The sequence below is a fragment of the Enhydra lutris genome, unplaced genomic scaffold (genome assembly GCF_002288905.1).
Source record: "Enhydra lutris kenyoni isolate GAN:26980312 unplaced genomic scaffold, ASM228890v2 scaffoldscaffold42, whole genome shotgun sequence".
Classification (NCBI taxonomy): Eukaryota; Metazoa; Chordata; class Mammalia; order Carnivora; family Mustelidae; genus Enhydra; species Enhydra lutris.
This window is the reverse complement of record NW_019154126.1, coordinates 17,118,796-17,142,890: the sequence shown is the minus strand read 5'-3', so window position 1 is coordinate 17,142,890 and position 24,095 is coordinate 17,118,796. Positions and strand designations below refer to the sequence as shown.

The following is a 24,095-nucleotide window of genomic DNA, read 5'->3' as shown; positions in this document are numbered from 1 at the left end:
TATGTGAGGTTTGTTTGTGGGAAAATGGCTTTGCATTCTACTCATGGCCCAGCATGGTGGACTCTTTACCTAATTTCTGTGTGAATAGAATTTAAGAGAGTAAGTTTTCCTGCAGAATCCAGAATAGGACATCCTAAAAAATTCTTACTGGACTTCACTTTTGGGTAATTAGAAGAACTGAAAGTCAGTCATACAGGTGTGTGTAAAATAAATGTCATTTTACTGGAACTGATGTTGTAGGAGTTATTTAGACCAGTGAATTGCAGTATGATAATGGCCACTCCATCTGAAAATGCTTTCCTTAATACAAGTTTTTTATGTGAGGGAAAACAAGGAAATCATTGTTTTTTCTATGGGCTCCTCATAGGACATTTAAAAAACCAAACAGAAACAAAAAAACAAGCCACCAAAGAGGATAGGGGAATATTTTAAAATTTAATATTAATACTAAATAGTAGAAAGTAGATGATAGCAATTAGTAACTTGGTTTTAAAAAACTGTTACTCACCCTTTTAATGATTCCATTTTATCCAAAGATAGGAAGATGGAGAAAAAAGGATAGTGAAGCAGTAGGGTGGGACATTTTTTTTCTTTCTCTTTTCTTTACTAAACCATAATTAGCTGAAAGAACACTCCCAATAATAGTTGTAGGTTCTAATGTATTTATTTTGCTGTGAAGTATTAACTTATTTCTTGACTTGGAATTCAGCTATTTTACATTAAGTTTATTGAAAATACTGTTAAAATTTTCTAAATGCAGTTTTTTGAAATGTCTCTTTTAATATGTTGCTCCCAACCTAGTAAATTTTCTTAAGTGTGATTGTTAGTTTGTTAAAAATGAATTTGATGAAAAATGAAAGAAAATCTAACTGTATATGAAAAATAATAGAAGAGTAATAAAACAATAATAAAATTAAAGTTAAAAAATAATACAACAATACAGGATATTCTGGAAAAGACAGATTATTTGGTTAGAGATATTAGGACAATGTGTCTTAATTTTGTTGTTATAATCAGCTTCCATGAAAGTATTATTTGATATGCCCTACTAATATTTATTTTTCATCTATATTCTATTAAGTAGGTATTACCCCACATTTTACAGCTAAAGAAACTCAGGCATAACAACAACAACAATAATAATAATAATAAAATATGGGAGCTATGTGTCAAGAAGTGTTCTAAAAGCTTTACCTGCATTATCCTATTTAATCCTCACAACTCTGGGATGTTGGTGCTACTTCCATTACCATTTTACAAATGAAGATGTCGGTGGTGCCCTAACAAAGCTAATTTGACTCCAGCCCCATCTTCTTAATTCCAGGGATTCAAATATGGCTTCAGCTAACTCTAAAGTGTCTGTTAGTTTCTTCTTTCTTAAATTTTTAAATTATTATTTATTTATTTATTTAAAAAAAGATTTTATTTATTTATTTGTCAGAGAGGGAGATAGTACAAGTATGCAGAGCAGCAGGCAGAGGGAGAGGGAGAAGCAGACTCCCCACCGAGCAGGGAGCCCAACATGGGTCTCCATCCCAGGACCCTGGGATCATGACCGGAGCCAAAGGCAGCCACTTAACTGACTGAGCCACCCAGGCGCCCCTTTTTTTAAATTTCTTAAAGATTTTATTTATTTATTTGACAGGGAGAGACAGCGAGAGAGGGAACACAAGCAGGGGGAGTGGGAGAGGGAGAAGCAGGCTTCTCTTTGAGCAGGGAGCCTGATGTGGGGCTTGATCCTAGGAATCTGGGATCATGACCTGAGTTGAAGGCAAATGCTTGATGACTGAGCCACCCACGTGCCCCTATGCCTGTCTTTTAAATTCACAGAACATTTCTTCCATTCCTAGTTCTAGTACTTTGGCTTTTATATACATTTTAGTTTTATAATGCTTTGAATATTCTAGTAATTTCACACATAGTTCTTTATTTGATCTTAAGAAAGCAGGAAAAGTTTTATTGATAAGTAAATAAATTGAACTTCAATAAGTAGAAATGACTTACTGAATTTGAAATAGCTAAGAGATTCCATGCCTACAAACTTCCAATTTGGGTATTTTCACTGCATTGCTTTAATATCTATTTATCCATTATTGTTAAAGATAATAAGGCTTATAACTTCCATTACACAGACAAATGGTTCTGGTAGGTATTCCCCATTGGTAAAACTGGCTGACCCTTGTAATGGTACATAATGGTGAATATTGTCATAGGCTCATTTTACAAATGGGGAAAATGAGGCTTGAGAGAATAGTCAGCTTACTCAGGTCACATATCTAGTATATGGCTTAATGAGAATCAGGAGACCGGTTATTCTGGTCCTTGAGTTGTGGTCTTACCCATATATTACATATTCCTAGCAGTGGTTTGTTGAAGTTGCATCTCATTGCTATTGCTGCTAACAGAGAAGTATTTTACTATGTGTACCTACAACTTCTTTGTGGAAAGAGGTCCACCAAACTTAGAGAATAAAATCTCGGATCTAGCAGAGCATATTACAAATTTGATTTCCTGTCAATTTATTCACAATTTCCTTTCCCTGCTTTCATCCCTAGGTTGCTAGATATTCTCTGCAAGTGTCTAAAGGGCATTATTGTGAACTTGTGGTTTCTCAAATCTGGCCACTGAAAATCAAGCTTACACAAAGGATGTTTAAAAGCATTATCTTTCTACAAAAAAAATTATAAAAGTAAAATGTGTTGATTGTATACAATTAAAAATGTATAGGAGGTTAAAAAGAGAAATTAAAAGACTTTTACTTTTCCCTTGATGCCTTCAGTTCTGTTATTTGAAGCAAACCCCTATTAAGGATTTAAAGTATCTTCTAATAGAAATTATCTGTGCATTTAAGATCGTATATATGCACATATATATGTGTGTACATATATTTATATGGATGTGCGTATGTATATATCTACACGCATATATTACATATAATATACTCATATAGGCACATGCACTTGGGGAGTTTACGTAAATATTAAGAATACTTAAAAATATATTTTTCTTAAAAACTAGAAGAGATTAGTGGTTGGTGTGAGACTATAAAGTGGTAGTATGAGGGAGTTGCGTTATGGTTATAAAGTAGTTGTATATATTGAATATAGTGGCAGTATTAGATATGTGATAAAATTGCATAGACTTACACATATACAAACAAATGATTGTGTATAAAAAACAAATGATTGTGTATAAAAACTAAATAAGGTAAAAAAATCTGAGTAAGGTCTATAGGTTGTATCCATGTTGATTTCCTGTGATTGATGTATCATAATCATGAAGGATGTTACCACTGGAGAAAACTGGATGCATGTTTTCAGGACCACTCTGTGTTATGTTTGCAACTTCCTATGAATCTATAATTATTTCAGAATTAAAAAATATATTTTTTAAGTTTAATTGGCACATAAAATGTGAATATCTGTTTTCTTCCTTTTAGCTGAAACTTTTTTCTCTTCCCATGTAACTACTGATGATAATTTGTTATATCTAAATATTTGTTTATTTAAGTATAGTGGTTTTTATTTATTTGTGTGTGCATGTGTGTGGAATCTTTATGGTCCTTTAGGAAGATAATGCAACCTCTGGAGCCTCCCCACATAAAAATACTGAACATGTATATGCACTCAAAACTTTACATTCTTTTTATATTTTTATTTGTATTTTTGTAAAGATTTTATTTATTTGACAGAGCGAGAGAGCACAAGCAGGGGGAACAGTAGAGGGAGAGAGAGAAACAGACTCCCCGCCAAGCAGGGAGCCCGATGTGGGGCTCGATCCCAGGACCCTGGGATCATGATCTGAGTCGAAGGCAGATGCTCAACCAGCTGAGCCACCCAGGCACCCTTCACATACTTTTTAGAAGGTTTATGGATTCCTAGGATCAGAACTGCTGCTTTAGCATTTATATGGTGGATTCCTTTATCCCCAAGAGAATCATTTGGCAAATTATAATCTGAAATAAGTTTCTATGCTTAGTATTTGTTGAATTGGAAAAGTTTTTATTTATTCTGAAATTACAACTCAGCAGCAAAGAAGTCATGACTTTTTAGCATCCACTCTCTGTTGTATAATCATAAACAAAGACAAGTGACAAATGGAAAAAAAAAATTTTTAACTTCATAGCTCCTGGTTTTTTTTTTTGTTTTTTTGTTTTTTTTTGTTTTTTAAACTCTTCCTACTTTCACCATTATTCTAACATCATGCCCTATTAGATACCAAAGTTTCCTACAAGTGTGGCTCCCTCTCATGGTTCTTTTCTATTCCACTTGTTTGTTTGTCTGTCCTTGGGCCCACACCTCACTGTGTTTATTATTACAGCATAATAAATCTTGATATCTGGTAAGACAGATTTGCCCTCCATAAGCCAGAAGTGTTCTTGCTGTTAGTTGGTCGTTTACTCTTTCATATACAGGTCGTAATCGTCTTTTTTTAAAGGTGATTGTAAGTTACCTAGAAGAAATTTTCTGTAGGATTGAAATTCAGTTGAATATATAAGTTAGTTTGGAAAGAATTTACATCTTTTTTTTTTTTTTTAAGATTTTGTTTATTTATTTATTTGACAGAGATCACAAGTAGGCAGAGAGGCAGGCAGAGAGAGAGAGGAGGAAGCAGGCTCCCTGCTGAGCAGAGAGCCCGATGCGGGGCTCAATCCCAGGACTCTGGGACCATGACCTGAGCCGAAGGCAGAGGCTTTAACCCACTGAGCCACCCAGGTGCCCCGGAAAGAATTTACATCTTTATTAAATCTTCCTATTAAGTTATTCCTATTAAATCTTCCTATTACCTCCTAAATATTTTTTTTAAGATTTTATTTATTTATTTGACAGAGATCACAAGTAGGCAGAGAGGCAGACAGAGAAAGGAGGAAGCAGGCTCCCTGCTGAGCAGAGAGCCCAATATGGGGCTTGATCCCAGGACCCTGGGATCATGACCTGAGCCGAAGACAGAGGCTTTAACCCATTGAGCCAACCAGGCACCCCCTAAATAGTTTTTATATATTTATTTATAAAGATTCTTCATGCTTTTTGTTTGATTTCAAGATACTTCATATTCTCTGATACTGATACAAAAAGTTTTTCTGTATAATTAGCCATTCTATTTGTTTTCTGCTAGTGTATTGAAATACAACACTCTTAATATATAAATCTTATATTCAGCCACCTTGTTAAATTCCATCATGTCTAGCTTCATCTCCAAGAAAAAAAAAAGTGTCATTTCTAATAATTTGTGCTTATTTTTGTGCTTTCCATGTAAGCAGTCATAATCTGTTAATGATAGTTATGTTTCTTGTGTGTGTGTGCACGCGTGCACACACTTGCTGTGCACACACACACACACACACCCCCAATGACCAGGACCTCCACAGAAGTGTTGAAGAGGGGTGATGGGTAATGAGCATCTTTGTCTCATTCCTAATTTTAAAGATTACACATGTAACATTTCCTCCTTTAAAACGATGCTTCCTCTGATTTTTTTTATTAGATACTCTTTATCAGAATGATGAAATTAATTTGAATTTGGTATTGAATTTTATAAAATGATTTCTATTTGTATTGAGCAATCATGGTTTTTTTTCTATTAATCTGTTAGAGTGGTGGGTTACATTTATGGATTTTTAAATATTAAACTATCCTCATATAGCTAGAATAAAACCCAGGTTGGTGGTTGTTTATAATAACTTTTATAACATTTTTGCATTTGATTTGCTAAATAATATTTTATTTAGAATTTTGGATGTATATCCATGAATGGAATGAGCCTATAACTATTCTTTCTCATATGTCTTTGGGTTTGGTATCAGGCTCATCCTTGTAGGATGGATTAGGGGCTGTTCCCTCTTTTTCTTTTGAGGAAAAGAGTGTTTTAAGAGTTGTAACTGGGGGGGGGCGCCTGGGTGGCTCAGTGGGTTAAGCCGCTGCCTTCGGCTCAGGTCATGATCTCAGGGTCCTGGGATCGAGTCCCGCATCGGGCTCTCTGCTCAGCAGGGAGCCTGCTTCCCTCTTTCTCTCTCTCTGCCTGCCTCTCTGTCTACTTGTGATCTCTCTCTGTCAAATAAATAAATAAAATCTTTAAAAAAAAAAAAAGGAGTTGTAACTGGGGTAATCTTTTTTTAAAAATTTCTTTAAATTAGTTAATTAACATATAGTGTATTATTAGTTTCAGAGGTAGGGTTCAGTGACTCATCAATCTTACATAACACCCAGTGCTCATTACATCATGTGCCCTCTTTAATGTCCATGGGGTGATCATTTTTTGGTGTTTAGTAAACTCCCTACAAAACCATCTGGGTCTAGAGTTTCTTTGTAAGAAGAATTTTTTTTTTTCACATTTACAAATTAACCTTGGTCTTTGTTTTCTCTTACTGAAGTATAGGTGACATACTTTGTTATATTCGTTTCTGGTGTACAACATATACATGTACAACATGTATAATTGACAATATTATACATTACTCAGTGCTCACCACAATTAAGTATGTAACCATACATTATTAATATTATTGACTATATTTCCTATGCTGTACTTTTCATCTCTGTGACTGACTTATTTTACAACTGGAAGTTTATAGCTCTTAATCCTCTTCACCTATTTTGCCTATCCCCCCCAACCACATCCCCGCCAGTAGCCACCGGTTTGTTCTCCATATTTAAGAGTCTGGTTTTTTTGTTGTTGTTGTTATTTGCTTTGTTTTATAGGTTATACGTCTAAGTGAAATCATGTGGCATTTGTCTTTTTCTGTTTGACTTATTTCACTTAGCATAATACCCTTTAGGTCCATCCGTGTTGTTGCAAATGACAAGATTTCATTCTTTTTTATGGCTGAGTAGTATCTATTGTGTATGTATACTGCATCTTTATCCATTCATTCTATCAGTAGATGCTTTGGTTGGTTCCTTCTTTTGGCTATAGTAAATAATGCTGCAGTAAATACAGGGGTGCATATATCTTTGTGAATTCATGTTTGCATTTTCTCTAGATAAGTACCCAGTAATGAAATTACTGGATTATAGGATATTTCTATTTTTCATTTTCTAAGTAACATCCATTCTGTTTTCCACAGTGGCTGCCATCAATTTGCATTCCCATCAACAGCCCATAGGGCTTCCACATCCTGAACAACGCTTACTATTTCTTGTCTTTTGGATACTAGCCATTCTGACTAGTGTGAAGTGATACCTCATTGTGGTTTTGATTTGCTTCTCCCTGATGATTAGTGATTTGAGCATCTCTTCATGTGTCTGTTGGCCATTTGTATCTCTTTGGAAAAATGTCTATTCAGGTCCTCAGTCTATTTCTTAATTAAATCATTTGGATTTTTTCCTTTTATGTTGATTGTATAAATTCTTTATGTATTCTGGATATTAACCCCTTATTGGATATATCATTTGCAAATACTTCTCCCATTCACTGGGTTGCTTTTTTTGTTTTATTAATGGTCTCCTTTGCTGTGTAAAAGCTTTTTATTTTGGTACAGTCCCAGTAGTTTATTATTGCTTTTGTTTCCCTTGCCTGAGGACATATCCATAAATCTGTTGCTAAGGCTGATCCTGCCTGTATTTTCTTCTAGGTGTTTTGTGGTTTTGGGTCTCACATTTAGATCTTTAATCCAGTCTGAGTTTATTTTTGTATATGGTATAAGAAACTGATCCAGTTTCATTAATTTGCATATAGCTATGGAGTTTTCCCAGCACCATCTATTGAAGAGACTGTCTTTTCCCCATTGTGTCTTCTAGCTTCCTTTGACATAGATTAATTGACCATAGAAGTGTGGGCTCTCTATTGTGTTCTGTAGATCTGTGTGTTTGTTTTGTGCCGGTACCATACTGTTTTGGTTTCTACTGCTTTTTAAAAAAATTTTATTTATTTTAGAGAGAGAGTATGTGCAAGTGGGGGAAAGGGTAGAGGGAAAGGGAAATAACCAGACTCCCTGCTGAGTGGGGGACCCAATGTGGGGCTCAATCCTAGGACCCTGAGATCATGACCTGAGTTGAAATCAAGTGTTGGACGCTTAACTGACTGAGCCACCCAGGCACCTTGAATACTACAACTTTGTCGTTTATCTTGAAATCTGGGACTGTGATATCTTCAGCTTTGTTCTTTCTCAAGATTGCTTTGGCTATTCAAGGTCTTTTGTGGTTCCATACAAATTTTAGGATTATTTGTTCTGTATAAAATGCTGTTGGTATTTTGGTAGTGATTACATTGAATTGGTAGATTCCTTTGGGCAATATGGACATTTTAATGATAGTGATGTTTCCGATCCACAAGCATTTTTTGTGTCATTTCCAGTTCATCAGTATTTTATAGTTTTCAGAGTGTAGTAGGTCTTTCACCTCCTTGTTTACTTTATTCCTAGGCATTTTATTCTTTTTGGTACAATTGTAAGTGGGATTTAAAAAACATTTCTCTTTCTGCCCCTTTATTATTAGTAGATAGAAACATAACATTTCTGTATCCAGAATTAATCCAGTATTAACTTTGTATCCAGCAAGCTTACTGAATTCATTTATTCTAATAGTTTGTGGTGGAGTCTTTAGTTTTTTTTCTATATATAGTATCATGTCATCTACAATAGTGATAGTTTTACTTCTTTCTTACCAATTTGGATGCCTTTTCTTTCTTTATTATGTTTGATTGCTACAGTGAGGACTTCCGGTACTATGCTGAATGAAAGTTGTAAGAGTGGACATTTTTGTCTTGTTCCTGATCTTAGAGGAAAAGCTTTCAGTTTTTCATTGCTGAATATGGTATTAGCTGTTGGTTTTTCATATATGGCCTTTATTATACTGAGGTATGTTTCTCTGAACCCACTTTGTCAGGAGTTTTTATCATGACTGGAGGCTGTATTTTGTCAGATGCTTTTTCTGCATCTATTGAGATGATCAGATGGTTTTTTCTTTTCTCTTGTTAGTGCAAGGTATCACGTTGGTTTGTGAATACTGAACCGCTCTTGCATCCCTGAAGTAAATCCCATTTGATTGTGGTGATTGTGGTGAATGAGCCTTTTAATGCATTGTTGGATGTGGTTTGATATTTTTGTTGATGAAATTTGCATCTGTGTTCATCAGGGATATTTGTTTGCGCGCACGCGTGCGTGGGTGTGTGTGTGTCCTGGTTTGATATCAGGGTAATGCTGGCTTTGTAGAATGAATTTGAAAGTTTCCCTCCTCTTCTGAGTTTCTTGGAATAGTTTGAGAAGGGTCAATATTAAGTCTTCTTTAAATGTTTGATAGAATTCACCTATGAAGCCATCTAGTCCTGGGCTTTTTTTTGTTGGGAGTTTTTGATTACCTGTTCATTTTCAATACTAGTAATCAGTCTGTTCAAATACTCTATTTCTTCCTGATTCAGTTTTAGAAGACTACATGTTTCTGGAAATTTATCCATTTCTTCTAGGTTGTCCAGTTTGTGAGCATGTAATTATTAGTAGTAGTTTCTCATGCTTTGTATTTCTGTGAGGTGGGTTGTTATTTCTCCTCCTTCATTTCTGATTTTATTTATTTGAGTTCCGTTTTTTGTTTGTTTTTTGTTTTGGGTGAGTTTGTCTAAATGTTAGTGAGTTTTATCTTTGAAAGAACCAGCTCTTGGTTTCATTGTTTTCTTTCTTTCCTTTTTTAAGTCTTTAGTTCATTTGTTTCTGCTGTAATCATTATTATTTTCTTCTATTAACATTAGGTTTTGTTTGTTCCTATTTTTCTAGTTCCTTTTGGTGTAAGGTTTTGTTTTTGTTTTTGGTAAGGTTTAATCATTTGTGATTTTTCTTGTGTTTTGAGGTAGGTCTGTATCAATATGTACTTCTCTCTTAGAACTGCTTTTTTCTGTGTCCCAAAGATTTTGGGATTTTCATTTTTATTTGTCTCCATTTATTTTTTTTTAGTTCCTCTTTGATTTCTTTGTTCACCTATTGGTTGTTTAATTTTTTTAGCCTCCATGTGTTTGTGGGTTTTTTTTCTAGTTTTTTTTTTTCCTTGTAATTGATTTCTAGTTTCTTACTGTTGAGATTTAAAAAGATGATTGATATGACTTCAATCTTAAATTTATTGAGACTTGCTTTGTAGCCTTACATGTGATCTGTCTGATAAAATGTTCCATAGGCATGTGAAAAGAATGTGTGTTCTGTTTGTGGATGGAATGTTCTATATATATCTGTTAGGTCTATCTGGTCTAATCTGTCGTTCAAAGCTATTGTTTCCTTGTTGATTTTCTGTTTGGATTATCTGTCTATCTGCTGATATAAGTGGGGTGTTAAAATTCCTTATTATTAATGTATTACTGTGAATATCTCCCTTTATGTCTGTTAATTTTTGCTTTATATATTTAAGTGCTCCTATGTTGGGTGCATAGATACTTATAATTGTTCTATTCTCCTTTTGGATTGACCCTTTTATCATTTTGTAATGATCTTTGTCTCTTGCTACAGTCTTTTTTTTTTTTTAATATTTTATTTATTTATTTGACAGACAGAAATCACAAGTAGGTAGAGAGGCAGGCAGAGAGAGGAGGAAGCAGGCTCCCTGCTGAGCAGAGAGCCCAATGCGGGGCTCGATCCCAGGACCCGGATCATGACCTGAGCCGAAAGCAGAGGCTTTAAACTACTGAGCCACACAGGCGCCCCTACAGTCTTTCTTTTAAAGTCTGTTTTATCTGATGTTTCTATTTCTACTCCAGGTTTTATTTTCACTTCCATTTGAGTGGAATATTTTTTTCTGTCCCTTCGCTTTTAGTCGGTATGGGTCTTTAGGTCTGAAGTGAGTCTCTTGTAAGTAGCATATAGATTGGTCTTGTTTTTTTATCCACATCACCCTATGTCTTTTGCATTTAGTCTTTGAAAATTTAAAATAATTACTGATTACATATTATTTTGTTCATTGTTTTCTGGTTGTTTTTGTAGCTCTCTGTTCTTCTTTGTTCTATTTCCTTATGGTTTGATGGCTTTCTTTAGTGTTATGCTTAGATTCTTTTCTCTTTATTTTTTGTGTATCTAGTATAGGTGTTTGATTTGTGGTTGCCATTGGGTTCATATATAACATCCAACATGTATAGCAGGCTATATTAAGTTGATGGTTGCTCAAGTTCAGGTACATTCTGAAAGCATTAAATTTCTACTCCCTCCCTCCACATTTTACATATATGATGTCATATTTTACATCTTTTTAATTGTCTATCTCTTGACTGATTTTTATAGATATAATTGATTTTACTGCTTTTTGTGTTTTAACCTCCTTGTGTTTTTTAAGTAATTAATCTACTATGTTTACTATATGTTTGTTTTTATTTGTGTCATTAGATACCTTTTATTATTTTCTTCTAGTTATGCCCGTTCTTTCCATTTAATTAATTTCCTTTAACATTTCTTATAAGGCTGGGTTAGTGGTGATAAACTCCTTTCTTTTGTCTGGGAATCTCTCTCTCCTTCAATTCCGAATGATAACCTTGTCAGGTAGGGTATTGTTGGTTGTAGTTTTTTTCCTGTCAGTACTTTGAACATACTATGACACTTTCTTCTGGTTTGCAAAGTTTCTACTGAAAAATCAGCTCATAGTCTTGAAGTATTTCCCTTGTATATAAGTATTTCCTCTTGCTGCTTTTATTTATTTATTTTTTAAGATGTATTTGAGAGAGAGAATGTGTGAGTTGAGGAGAGGGGGAGAGGGAGAGAATATTCAGGCAGACTCTCCACTGAGTACAGAGCCTGACCCAGGACTTGATTTCATGACTCATGAGATTGTGACCTGAGCCAAAACCAGTAGTCAAACAGTTAACTGACTGAGCAATCCAGGTGCTGTTACTCTTACTTTTTAAAAAATTCTCTATTATTATTTTTGCCATTTTAGTTATGTATCTTTGTGTGTGGATCTCCTTAGATTCATCTTGTTAAGTGTTGTCTGTACTTCCTAGACCTATATGTGTGCTTGCTTTCTCAGATAAGGGGAATATTCATCTACTGTTTCTTCAAATAAATTTTCCAGCCCCTTCTCTCTCCTTTTTCAGGGATCCCTATCATATGAATATTGTTAACTATTGATGATGTTGCAGAGTTCTTTTAACCTATTATTTTTTTTTTTCTTTTTGTTCCTTTTTTTTTTTTCTGTTTGGCTTGGTTACTTTCCATTACCCTGTCTTCCAGATCACTGATCCATTCTTCTGTGGTTTCTAATCTGCTGTTGATTCACTCTAGTATATTTTTTCCATTTTTTAAGTTCTTTTGTATCTCTTTGTTGAAGTTTTCACTGAATTCATCCACTCTTCTCTCAAGTATCTTTATGACTGTATCATTATGACTGTTACTTTGAACTCTATGAGAAATATTGTTGATCTCCATTTTTACTTGGCTCTTTTTCTTGTCTTGTTCTTTCATTTGGGTTGTATCCCTCTGCCTTCTCATTTTGTTTAACTCTCTTTGTTTGTTTCTCTGTATTAGTTAGGTTAGCTGTATCGTGGTCTTGAAAGTAGTAGCCTTGTGTAGAAGTCATGTGTTACCCTGTAGCCAGAACCAGGTGCTTCATTGGTGTTCCCTGTGTGAGCTGCATGTGCCTTCCTGTTGTGGCTCAGCCACAGTTGCTTTGGGCTTGCTGGTGGGTGGAGCTGACCTTCAGCCCAGCTGGCTGTTGTTGGGATACTGGGCAGAATTTGCTCCCTACACTGTTGAGAGGCCCAGCTGCAACTGGTGGTTGGGGCTAGCACAGCCTAGTTGTCTACAGTTAGCCCCTGCCACCGCTGCAAGCACTAAAGTGCAGGGGCTTGCTATGTGTGCAGCCAGCTAAGAGGCCTGGCTGTAGAAACTGTGGGTGGGCTGATGTATGGTGTTGTCTCCCCAACTTCTCAGGGCAGGAGTCACTTTGGAGTGGTACCAGTTTTGGCAGGGGCAGCCTGATTGGGGAACACTGGGGTGGGTAGCAGTGTAGATGGGAGAATGTTAGAACTGTATCCAGTTATCTAGACCAGAGAGTGGGAAAGAAATGGCACCTACCAACAGTATAGTTCCTTAAGAAATCTCCTATAGCTCCAGGCCCCTCCAGCATATGTTCTAAGATTAGTCAATAATCTTCACGTACACCCCAAGTGCTTTTCAAACTGCTGCTTCTCTGCTATGTGTTTACCGAGTTATTTAGTGTGCTGGTTCTTTAAGGGCAGGGACTCAGTTTCTAACTGCCTTCCAGCTCTCCAGGGATTAAGCTCTGGGGATTTTTAATGCTCCTGAAGTTAAGCTGGGTAATTTTCAAAGCCATACATTATGGGGACTCATCTTCCTAGTGTGAGTCCCCAGGGCCGGGAGTGCCTGCTGTAAGGTCTCATCCCCTCACTCCTCCTTGCTTATCATGTCCCTCCCACATTTTTTGATGGGGTTTCCTCTACAACTAGGTGTGGAAGATTTATTCTGCCAGTCTTCAGATTATTTTCAGAGTTAGTTGTGTAGATGTAGTTGTTGCCTTGGTGTGTCTGTCAGTGGGATGAGGTGAGCTCATGATCCTCCTACTCTGCCATCTTTCCAGTCTCTAACTTTTTGCCCTATCTTAGAGCGCTAGATTCCAAAGCAGAATCTTTTGTCTCAGAGTTTTTTAAATAAGATTTTTACACTGCCAATAGTTTTTTTAGTAAGATATTTATTTCTTCTAAATCAGTTGTGGATTATTTTTTCAAAATTATTGGAAGTAGCTACTGACAGTATTTTCTTTAAAAAACGTGTTTGAAAGAATTTTAGGTTTACAGAAGAGTTGCAAAGCTAGTACAGAAAGTTCCTGTATTATACTCCTGTTTTCCTACTGTTATCATCTGACAACCCATGGTGTATTTATAAACATTAGTACAGAACTGTTAACCAAACTACAGATTGTATTTGCATTTCCCCAGTTTTTTCACTGATGTGTTCATTCTGTCCCAAGATTCAGTCTAAACCACAGCATTGCACTTAGCTCTCATGTCTCTTTTGGTCTCCTCTACTTGGTGGAGAATTTTTTTCATTGTCTTTGTCTCTCATAAGTTGGCACTTTTTAAAAAAATTAGTGATCAAGTATTCTGTAATATGTCAACTTTGATTTCTCTGATACTTTGTCATGATTAGACTGAAATTATGGCTTAGGGGAGCAATTCCACATGGTGATACATATGCCCTTGTCATCATATAATACCAAAGAGTAGAGAATATCTATAATACTTTTTAAATTGTGGTAAACTTTAATAACTTGGTTAATGTATTATTTTCTTTTTAATCCCCATCTGGAATAGTTTCTTTCATAATATTACTTATGTGCATCTTTTCTTGATGACTTTTGTGAGAGGTTTGTGTATTTTGTTGCATTCTTTTTCAGAGAAATCAATTGTATCTTATTGATCTTCCCTGTTGTATCTTTTTTTCTCTTTTATTATTCCGTTCTTATTTTTCTTTTCTTTCCTTCTTCTGGGAGACAAGAGTGTTTTTAGATTGGGCTGAAATGGACGTGACTTCAGAGTCTTTACCAGAGTATTTTTTTTACTGTAATCTGTGGTATTCATTTAGTTGAGATATGAGTATATAGTATGGAGGTTGAAGAGGGGTACTTTTTTTTTTTAAGATTTTGTTTATTTATTTGACAGACAGAGATCACAAGTAGGCAGAGAGGCAGGCAGAGAGAGAGAGGAGGAAGCAGGCTCCCTGCTGAGCAGGGAACCTGATGTGGAGCTCCATCCCAGGACCCTGGGATCATGACCTGAGCTGATGGCAGAGGCTTTAACCCACTGAGCCACCCAGGCGCCCCTAAAGAGGGGTTCTTAATGTGAGACAATATGTAGAATTCCTGATATTTAAAAATTGTTTTCTACATGGTAATCTCAGTTAAAGGAAATGAAGACATTAATAATTTACTTAGCTTACTGTAGCTTATTGTAATTACTTAGAGCTGTGTTAATAATTTTTTAAAATATTTAAGAATAACAATAAGAAATATTAGTTCAAAACTGCTCATATTTCCTACTGCAAATAATGAAATTTATGTTTTAAAAAAGAGCGATTAGGAGTAAGAAGTAAGATAAAATGAAAATTGATCGAAAATTACAAGTTTACCAAATACCAGAGTGGAGTAATTTATTCCCCAGGGAATATCTTTTCACACTTCTGTGATTTAGCTGCCAACTATTTTTCATTTGAGGCTGAAAGAATTTTGTCTAAATCAGTTAACTAAAAGAGACTGTTAACAATACCCATTTTATATTGCTGTTGTGAAGATGAAATAATATGTTTTGTATAAAGTATTTACTATAGTGCCTGAGGCATAATAAGATACAATGAGTGTCAGTAAAATTAGTATCTAAGTGTAAACTTTGTATGATAATTCCCTAAGGCAATCCAGCTTGTGTAGGTATTCTTCTTTTTTTTGTAATTTTTTATTAACATATAATGTATTATTAGCCCCAAGGGTACAGGTCTGTGAATCGCCAGGTTTACACACTTCATAGCACTCACCATAACACATAACCTCCGCAATGTCCATAACCCAACCACCCTCTCCCTACCCCACTGCCCCCAGCAACCCTCAGTTTGTTCTGTGAGATTAAGAGTCTCTTAGGGTTTATCTCCCTCCCATCTTGTTTGATTTTTTTCCTTCCCTATCCCCAACCCCCCACGTTGCCTCTCAAATTCTTCATATCCAGGAGATCATATGGTAATTGTCTTTCTCTGATTGACTTATTTCACTCAGCATAAGTAGGTGTTCTTCTTTAGACAGGTTCTTATGTAGAGTTTGTCAAGACAGCTTAACCTTTTAACACTTGTTAATGAATGCAGAAAATATATATCTATCTGTTATTCTTCAAATCTGTTTATATATATATATATATATATATATATTTAAGGTTTTATTTATTTGATAGAGACAGAGAGAGAGGGAGAGAGGGCAAAAGAGCACAAACAGGGGGAGCAGCAGAGGGAGAAAGAGAAGTGTACTCCCAGCTGAGCAGGGAGCCCAATGCAGGGCTCGATCCCAGGAACCTGGGATCATGACCTGACCTGAAGGCAGATGCTTAACTGACTGAGCCACCCGGGCTCCCCAAATCTGTAATGTATTTATCAGGTTGAAATGCCTTTTGGATGATTTTTTTCCCCCTCACCCTTGGGGTTTATGCTGTTCTACTTCCCAAATTCTTGACAAAGTGTTCATAGATGTATTCAGAAAAATGATTATCAGCCTCCATGGTTTTATTCTTTCTTGATTTCTTGACCCCCACCTCCTTTTAAATTTTAAACAACCCTGTCTGGATTATTTGTATGAACAACAGAGAGATTGGTGATCAGGGCATTCTAATTTCCTTCACATACTCAGTTTCCTGAGTAAATTACTTCATTGGATTCCTTACCTGTAAAATAGGGAAGGTTGGATCAGCTGACTTTGGAGGCCCCTTTCAACTTGAAATTTCTGTTTTCCAATATATGGTTTTATATGAGGTCTAATTAGATTTAAGCTGTCATAAACAGGATGATGAGAAAACATGATGATAAATACTCTGTGACAAGAGACTGGTAATTGCCAAGAGCACAAGGAAATGTTAAAAAAAAAAAACGCGTGCAACTGGAGAAAAGATTGTACAGAGAAAAGATTTCAGAGTAGAGAATATTAGCGAGCAAGCAATCCTTAGCTGATAGAACTGTTTGGTTGTTTTTTTTTTCCCTGCTTAGATGGTTCTCACTTAGTGCTAAAATTATTTAATGTAGTCTGAAAGGTTATTTTTATCATAATGGCCAAGAGTTGCTAAAGTAAAAGAACATGTGTTTTTCTTAAATCTTGAATACTTAGTATATTGCTTGCATTTAGATATTCAACATTTATTAAGTACTGGTACCTTAAAACTGTGTTCCAGCAACTGTCTACATTTCATTTTAGCCCTCTGATTCTTAAGCACTGTCCTTTAGCTAAAATGCTTGCTTCTACCACACAGGTAGTTATCTGATACTAATGCGATAGCTCTTTCCCTACAATTTGGGTTAGATAATCTCTACCTCCGTTAATTTTGTGATGATTATAATTTTTTTTAACCACAGTTACATACTTTCTCCCTTTTTCAATACTGTAGTCTTAAACTCATCAGTAGATAAATAAATTTGGGTAGTACCATTAAAGAGAAGATTACTTCCTAATGTAAATTTGGTTATATGAAGGTATATTAGGTGTATTTTATGCTATACCACCACCTATATCTATATCCTGTCACCTATATCATTTTTTATATGATCATACATACAGAACTATCTTATATTTCCTTATTGTAAGAGAAATATATAAAGATTCCCATCCCCGGGGTACCTTCTTGGAGGATTTCAAAAGATTGAAGGCTATTTCAGCCTTTAAAGAAGTAAAGTTAACTGTCAGGCTAATGGAGGATTTTTCCTTTTGAAATCAGTATCTTCCACTAAGTGATAATTCTTGTGGAACATGAATGCTGAAATACTTAGCAAACTACAGTTAGGATTTCATGTCTTTTGGAGAAAAGTTGTAATTGGGTGCAGTGGGATTTCTGCGGGAAAGACAAGAAGAAGTCCTAAAAGAACACAGAAAAAACAGCGATGTAAAATGATGTAAAGGGAGAAAAGGAGGAGGTCATTGTTAACTTAAAGATCATAGATCATCTGCTTTTTAAGTTATAAACTAGGACTGGTCTCTTTTTGCTTAGTTGTGTTCTTGTAAAAGATGGCTTCTCTTGAAATATGTAAACACTATAGAAATAATCCCAGTTTCATGCATTTTGAAAAAAAGTGTTTTAGAGAAATAATAGATTTACAAGTGGAATGTATGTTACAATTTTTTTGTTGTTGTTGTTAAGAGGTTCAGTGAAACAGTGGTTAAAAATTTTTTTCATGGTAACACAAAATCTGTACACACAAAATATAATTGATATTCCTTAAGTAAAGTGTTCTTATATAAGGAAGAAAACACCTGATGTAACCATAGATTGTATATCTGCGTATTTTTCAGTGTTTATTTCACTTGGAAAGATAAAAGTGATTTTGGGGCCTGGGTGGTTGAGTGGGTTAAGCCTCTGCCTTCGGCTCAGGTCATGATCTCAGGGTCCTGGGATTGAGCCCCTCATCGGGCTCTCTGCCCGGCAGAGAGCCTGCTTCCTCCTCTCTCTCTCTCTGCCTGCCTCTCTGCCTACTTGTGATCTCGCTCTGTCAAATAAATAAAATCTTTAAAAAATAAAAAAATTTAAAAAAATTTTAAAAAGAAGATAAAAGTAATTTTATTCATATGCTAACTTACATTAATATAGTAGAATTGCCAACTGGGACTTTCAGTGCAATAACAATCTAAAGTTGTTTATAATTTTAATAAATAAAAATTGTAACTTCATATATCTAAATGTCACAATGTAAGATTTGAATATTTTCAGTGATACATAAAAAGGCAGGCATAACCAAATAATTGGAAACATAAATATTGTGGTATAAATTTTCTGCAAGAACTTTAATTTTACTTAAAATTAAAATTGGAGGGGCATCTGGGTGGCTCAGTCCATTCGGTTTCCAACTCTTGATTTCAGCTCAAGTCATGATCTCAGGGTCGTGGGCTCAAGCCCAATGTGGGGCTCTGTGCTCAGCTTGAAGTCTGCTTGAGAGTCTCTTTCCCACTTTCTCTCCCCTCCTGTACCTCACCTGCTCATGGTCCCCCTCCCTCTCTCAATTAATAAATAAATCTTTAAAATTAAAACTGGATATATGCAATTATAAAAATGAACAAAATATATATATATATTTTTTCAAAATAGATATATTTTTAAATGCTGGTAAAAGGCATTGATTAGATACTTAAGGATACTATTGAAAACACTGTATTTTTAATGTTAAAAGGATTCAAAATTATGCTTTCCAGTAATTCTGTAGTTAACTTTCTAGTTTGAGTACTCTTTGAACAAAAATAGAAATTAAAATGAAATTATTTCTTCCCCTTTGAATTTGGAACACTCTGTAACATAGGCTGCTGTGGCTGATTTGTGTTTTCTCTGATATATCCATGTGATTGTTATTCTATTTCTAAATTGTATAGACGTTGGAGATTTCATGAGATGTCATTTCATTCTACAGTCTTTATAGATAAAGTCTAGTTTCGTAGTCTTTACTCTTCTATCTCTCAATTCCTGAGGGATAGGTTTTTAAATTTCCCAGCTTATTTTTAGATTTATTAACTTTTTTCTTTGCAGTTGTTGGTTTTGTTTCACATCTCTATTGTTGAATAAATATCAAAATTGGTATTTCCATAGTTATTTTTATTGCTTTTTATTATTTTTGTCCATCTTGTACTCTTTTTTTTTTTTTTTAATTGTAGCACATACTAATATTGTTATATCAGTTTTCTTTGTACTTTTGGAGATTTTGGTGTGTGTGTTTAACTTTTTTAGTATAAAATATAAAATAGAGAAAACTATACAACATAATTATACAATTGTACAACCTAATGAATTATTATAAGGTAAATATTCTTGTTCTTACACCCAAGTCAAGTAATAGAACCATGTCAGCCACCCCTGAAATCTTTGCCTGTGTCCCATCCCTTTCCTTTCTCCAAAAGTTTACCACTATCCTGACTTTTAAGGCAATACCGTTTTTCTTTTTCTTACGGTTTTATCACCTATGTGTATATTCCCAGATTCTGTACGAGTTTTTAGTCTTGTCTATCCAAAAGAACTTCATATGTCTTTTAATCAACAGGTTGCTTTTCTGTCCTTTTTCCCTCCTTTTACTTTGTTGGTGAACCCTGGCCCTTTGATCTTTTAGACTTTCCCATCCTCTGAATTTTGCTGATTTGCATGAGACACATTTAAATATGTTCCTTTGTCCTCTGTATTTCTGCAAATTGGTAGCCCAGAGGCTTACTCAGACTCATTGGTCCCTCTGGCAAAACTGTAGATATTCTTCCATATTATCTGTTTTTTCACTTTTTTGGATGTAAGCAGCCGCTGATGTTGAATACCAACATCTTTTTGTTTATTGTGGTTTGTAAAACTATCATTTTAATTCTGCCATTTAATTTTCATTTTTACCTGGAATAATATTTGGTCACCCATTGGTTATATAGGAAGGATAAAATAACTGCTTGTTTCTTTCCTTTACTTACTTGTCGAGGTAACAAGTTGGTTTGCTGTTATCCTCAGAAAATGACTAACTAGCTTTTTTTCTCCATTATATTCTGATGAACTTATAGATTTAAATACATTTGATTCATTTCTATTCATTGTTTTATCAAAGTTTAAATTGCCTTTCTTTGTTTAGTTGGCTCATGGTCTTTTTCATATGACTTTAGTCATACTTGCTATCTTCCTTGCTGTCTAGTGTGTCAGGATGTTCCAGACTTACCTTGTACATTTTCTTCCCCAGACCTTATTATTAGCTACTTAATGAAAAACTTAGTTTTATTTTTTTTTAAGATTTTATTTATTTATTTGACAGACAGAGATCACAAGTAGGCAGAGAGGCAGGCAGAGAGAGAGGAAGGGAAGCAGGCTCCCCAGCGAGCAGCCCGATGCGGGGCTCGATCCCAGGACCCTGGGATCATGACCTGAGCCAAAGGCAGAGGCTTTAACCCACTGAGCCACCCAGGCACCCTGAAAAACTTAGTTTTAAATACACAAGTGACACATAAATGCTTTCTTGAAAAACTTTGAATGAACCAGATTCTTTCCTCAGTCCTTCTCTATCTGGAGGTAATCCCTGTTACTATTTGGTTAACTGTCTTTACAAACCCATTCCTATGAATTTTTATGTTTACATACGACATAAGTACAATACAGAGATCATTTTCTTTTTTCATGTGACTTTTTTTGTAACTTCAGACAGTCATAAATGATACGCTCACTAACTTCTTTGTTTATTCAGTTATATATCTTGATAATTTTTCTGTTAGTGCATAGTACATGCTTTTTAAATTGTTACTTAATATTTGATATGGTTCCACCTCATTTGATTAAGCTCTTCTCAGAGTATATTTGTTTGTTTACAGTTTTACCACTAATATAACTCTTGCTTTTTTTGTGCACAAAATGCAGATGTTTGTTTGGAGTTATAAAGTATGTGCATTTAGAATTTTGCCAGTTTGCCCTCTGAAGTGCTTGTTCTTCCACAAACAGTCTGAGAACGCCTGTTTCTTTACCACTCAGCAATCTTGCTCTTATGCAATCTTGCCAGTCCTAGGGGAAACCATTCCCATGATTTCCCAATGCCTTCCTGGTGTGGGAACAGGGGTGAGTAGGAGGTTTTCTCCAGTGAGGGCTGCAGCAAGTGGTCTGGTAGCAGAGGTCTCCCTCCTCTTGGGCTTCACTATCTCTCACGCACCACTTACTGCTCCAGTGGGGACGCAGACACAGCTGCTGCTGGGCGCCTCACTTGACAGCCTGGCTTGTGCTCCTAATGACCTAGTGGGTTTGGTCATCCTTTGTGTGCCATCCAGCTTGTAGCCCCTGCCACTTCTCTGCCTGTCTGCCTCCACTCTCTTCCCACCCTCTCCTTGTCACAAAGTCTTGTGTACTTTGGTGTGTCGTTTTATTTTCCTACATTATTCAGTCTTCTTTCTATCTTTTTCAGTTTCTTTAAGTCCAAGGGCTACTGCCAACATTGGGGTGTTAAAAAGTATCCTTCTTGTCATTTCTCAGATTTAGAGTGGGAGCAGGAGACTGCATTTAGTTTGCTGAAACCCTAGTCTCATTTTAAACATAAGGGGAAAGGAAGGTTTCACTAAAAGATTAAGTTGCCCATTGTCATATACCAGTATCAGGACTTTTCAGAGTTCCAGCCTAACTTTTGATGACTATCACAAATCCGGTCTGCTATTTGAATTAACAGCTCATTTAGTTTTCTTTAAAAGCCTTGATTTTAAAGTCCCAATCAGTGATTGTGGTCTCTTTTGGTCTCTTGCTTTATTCTCCTCTGTAATAATTAAAAGTGGTTCCATTTTTCTCCTGTCAGTACTTAAAAATAATAGGTGATGTTTATTGTTTACTCAGGTACCAGGGACCGTGTTACATGCTTTCTTGGATTATGCTTAGTCTTTTTTTTTTTTTTTAAAGATTTTATTTATTTACTTGACAGATAGAGATCACAAGTAGGCAGAGATGCAGGCAGAGAGAGAGAGAGGAGGAAGCAGGCTCCCCGCCGAGCAGAGAGCCCTACGTGGGGCTCGATCCCAGGACCCTGAGATCACAACCCGAGCCAAAAGCAGAGGCCTTAACCCACTGAGCCACCCAGGCGCCCCGATTATGCTTAGTCTTTACCACATCCTTGCAACCATGAGGTTTAGGTACTTTTATTATCCCCACTTTACAGAAGAGGAAATCTGAGTACCAAGAGGTTAAGAAATGCTTGCCCAAGGTGACATATTAATGCAGCCAGAGCTCAGACCCACACAGTCTGGCTCCAAAATCCTGGCCTTAAGGTCTATGCTAAATATTCCTGTTAGTCCCCATCATCCCAGCTAAGTGGTTTCATTATATTGGCAGTTTCATTATGATTGCTCTAGGCATTTTCCACACAGTCCTGTTAGGATCAAATAATAAACCATATTTCTAAAAATTCTTTATATTCTTTTCTCAAGGTTTATCTCTTGGGACCTCTGTTCTTAGATGAAATTAGAGTTTATTCAGATGACCAATTTAGTCAGTGCTTTTGTATATTTCTAACAACATCATTTCACGGTTTATTTTCATTATCTGTCAGTCCAGTAGAAATGCTGTATATTTATAATGTTTTTATGCAGTTATAAAAATATGTAGTGATTGAATAATTATGCCGCAGTACTTCTGCAGTTGTTAACTTTTTAGGGAGGACAGCTTAGTTATTTAAACACTGGGAATATCATTGTTTCTTTTAGACAGTATGTTCCCTGATTCCAGCTTATCTGGGCCTTTTGGGATCAGAAACAAATGGCAGGTGTGTTGAGAATATCAAGAATGGAAGTTTTCCTGGTGCTGAGCAACAAGAATAGGATTTGGTAATGAAAAGAATTCTAGGGGTACCTGGGTGGCTCAGTCATTGGGTGTTTGCCTTCGGGTCAGGTCGTGATCCTGAGGTCCTGGGGTTGAGCCCTGTGTCGGGCTCCCTCTTTGGTGGGGGGCCTGCTTCTCTCCCACTCCCCCTCTTTGTGTTCCCTCTCTCGCCATGTCTCTCTCTGTCAAGTAAATAAAATTAAAAAGAAAAAAGAATTCTAGGTAACCTGATTTTCCAAATATTCACATGTTTCCCATTCTTGACTGATTTTTATTTGATCCTGCGAAGTTGAAAGGGGGAAAAAAAACCCAATGTGTTTCAAATAGATAAGATCGGTTAGATCATTATTTCACTAGATTTAATTTGGGTTTAGGAAGGAACTAATAGAAGATGAGTAGAGGAAATGAGCTCACTCTTTGTGGCCTTAGAGAAACTCATTGTTTGTTTGTTTTTTTAAGATTTTATTTATTTATTTACTTATTTGTCAGAGAGAGAGAGAGAGAGAGAGCGACCACAAGCAGGCAGAGTGGCAGGCAGAGGCAGAGAGAGAAACAGGCTCCCCCCGAGCAAGGAGCCCAATGTGGGACTCGATCCCAGGACCCTGGGATCATGACCTGAGCCAAAGGCAGTGGCTTAATCGACTGAGCCACCCAGGCATCCCGAAACTCATTGTTTTTATTAGTAATATCAAAATGTAGACTTTGTATCTGAGATTCTGTATACAGAATTACTATACCCATATTAATTCATGTACAAAAAACTTTCTCCAGGCTATCCAGATAATTGAGGAATGATATGGAGGCAAGGAGGGACAATGTTAGAAAGTCTGTATCCTACCTATAAAGAACAAGAAGTTTTTACTATGGAATAGTGATAATATACTTCTTGTTGCTCTTTTTGTAAAATAATCATTAATTCAGAGAAAAAAAAATTTTTTTAATGAGATGAAAGATTGCCAGTAGGAAGGTTAACAACTGCATAGTGGTTTGATTAGAGCATTAGTACTGGAGTCAGAAATTCCCAGCTTGGGGCCAGATAGTAGCTTTAGGCAAACTTTTTTTCTATTTCATTTTCCTCTTTCTGTAATTAGAAAGCCTGATACTCAGGTACATTTCTTATAGTGATTAAAACTTGCGTTACTCATAGTGCCTTG

At 35.8% G+C, this 24,095-nt stretch overlaps 1 protein-coding gene across 4 annotated transcripts in view; it reads left to right on the top strand.

Annotated features, from left to right (window-relative positions):
• LOC111155593 (cullin 2) overlaps positions 1–24,095 on the top strand; it is a 104,288-nt gene that overhangs the window by 52,033 nt on the left and 28,160 nt on the right. The window lies entirely within an intron of this gene.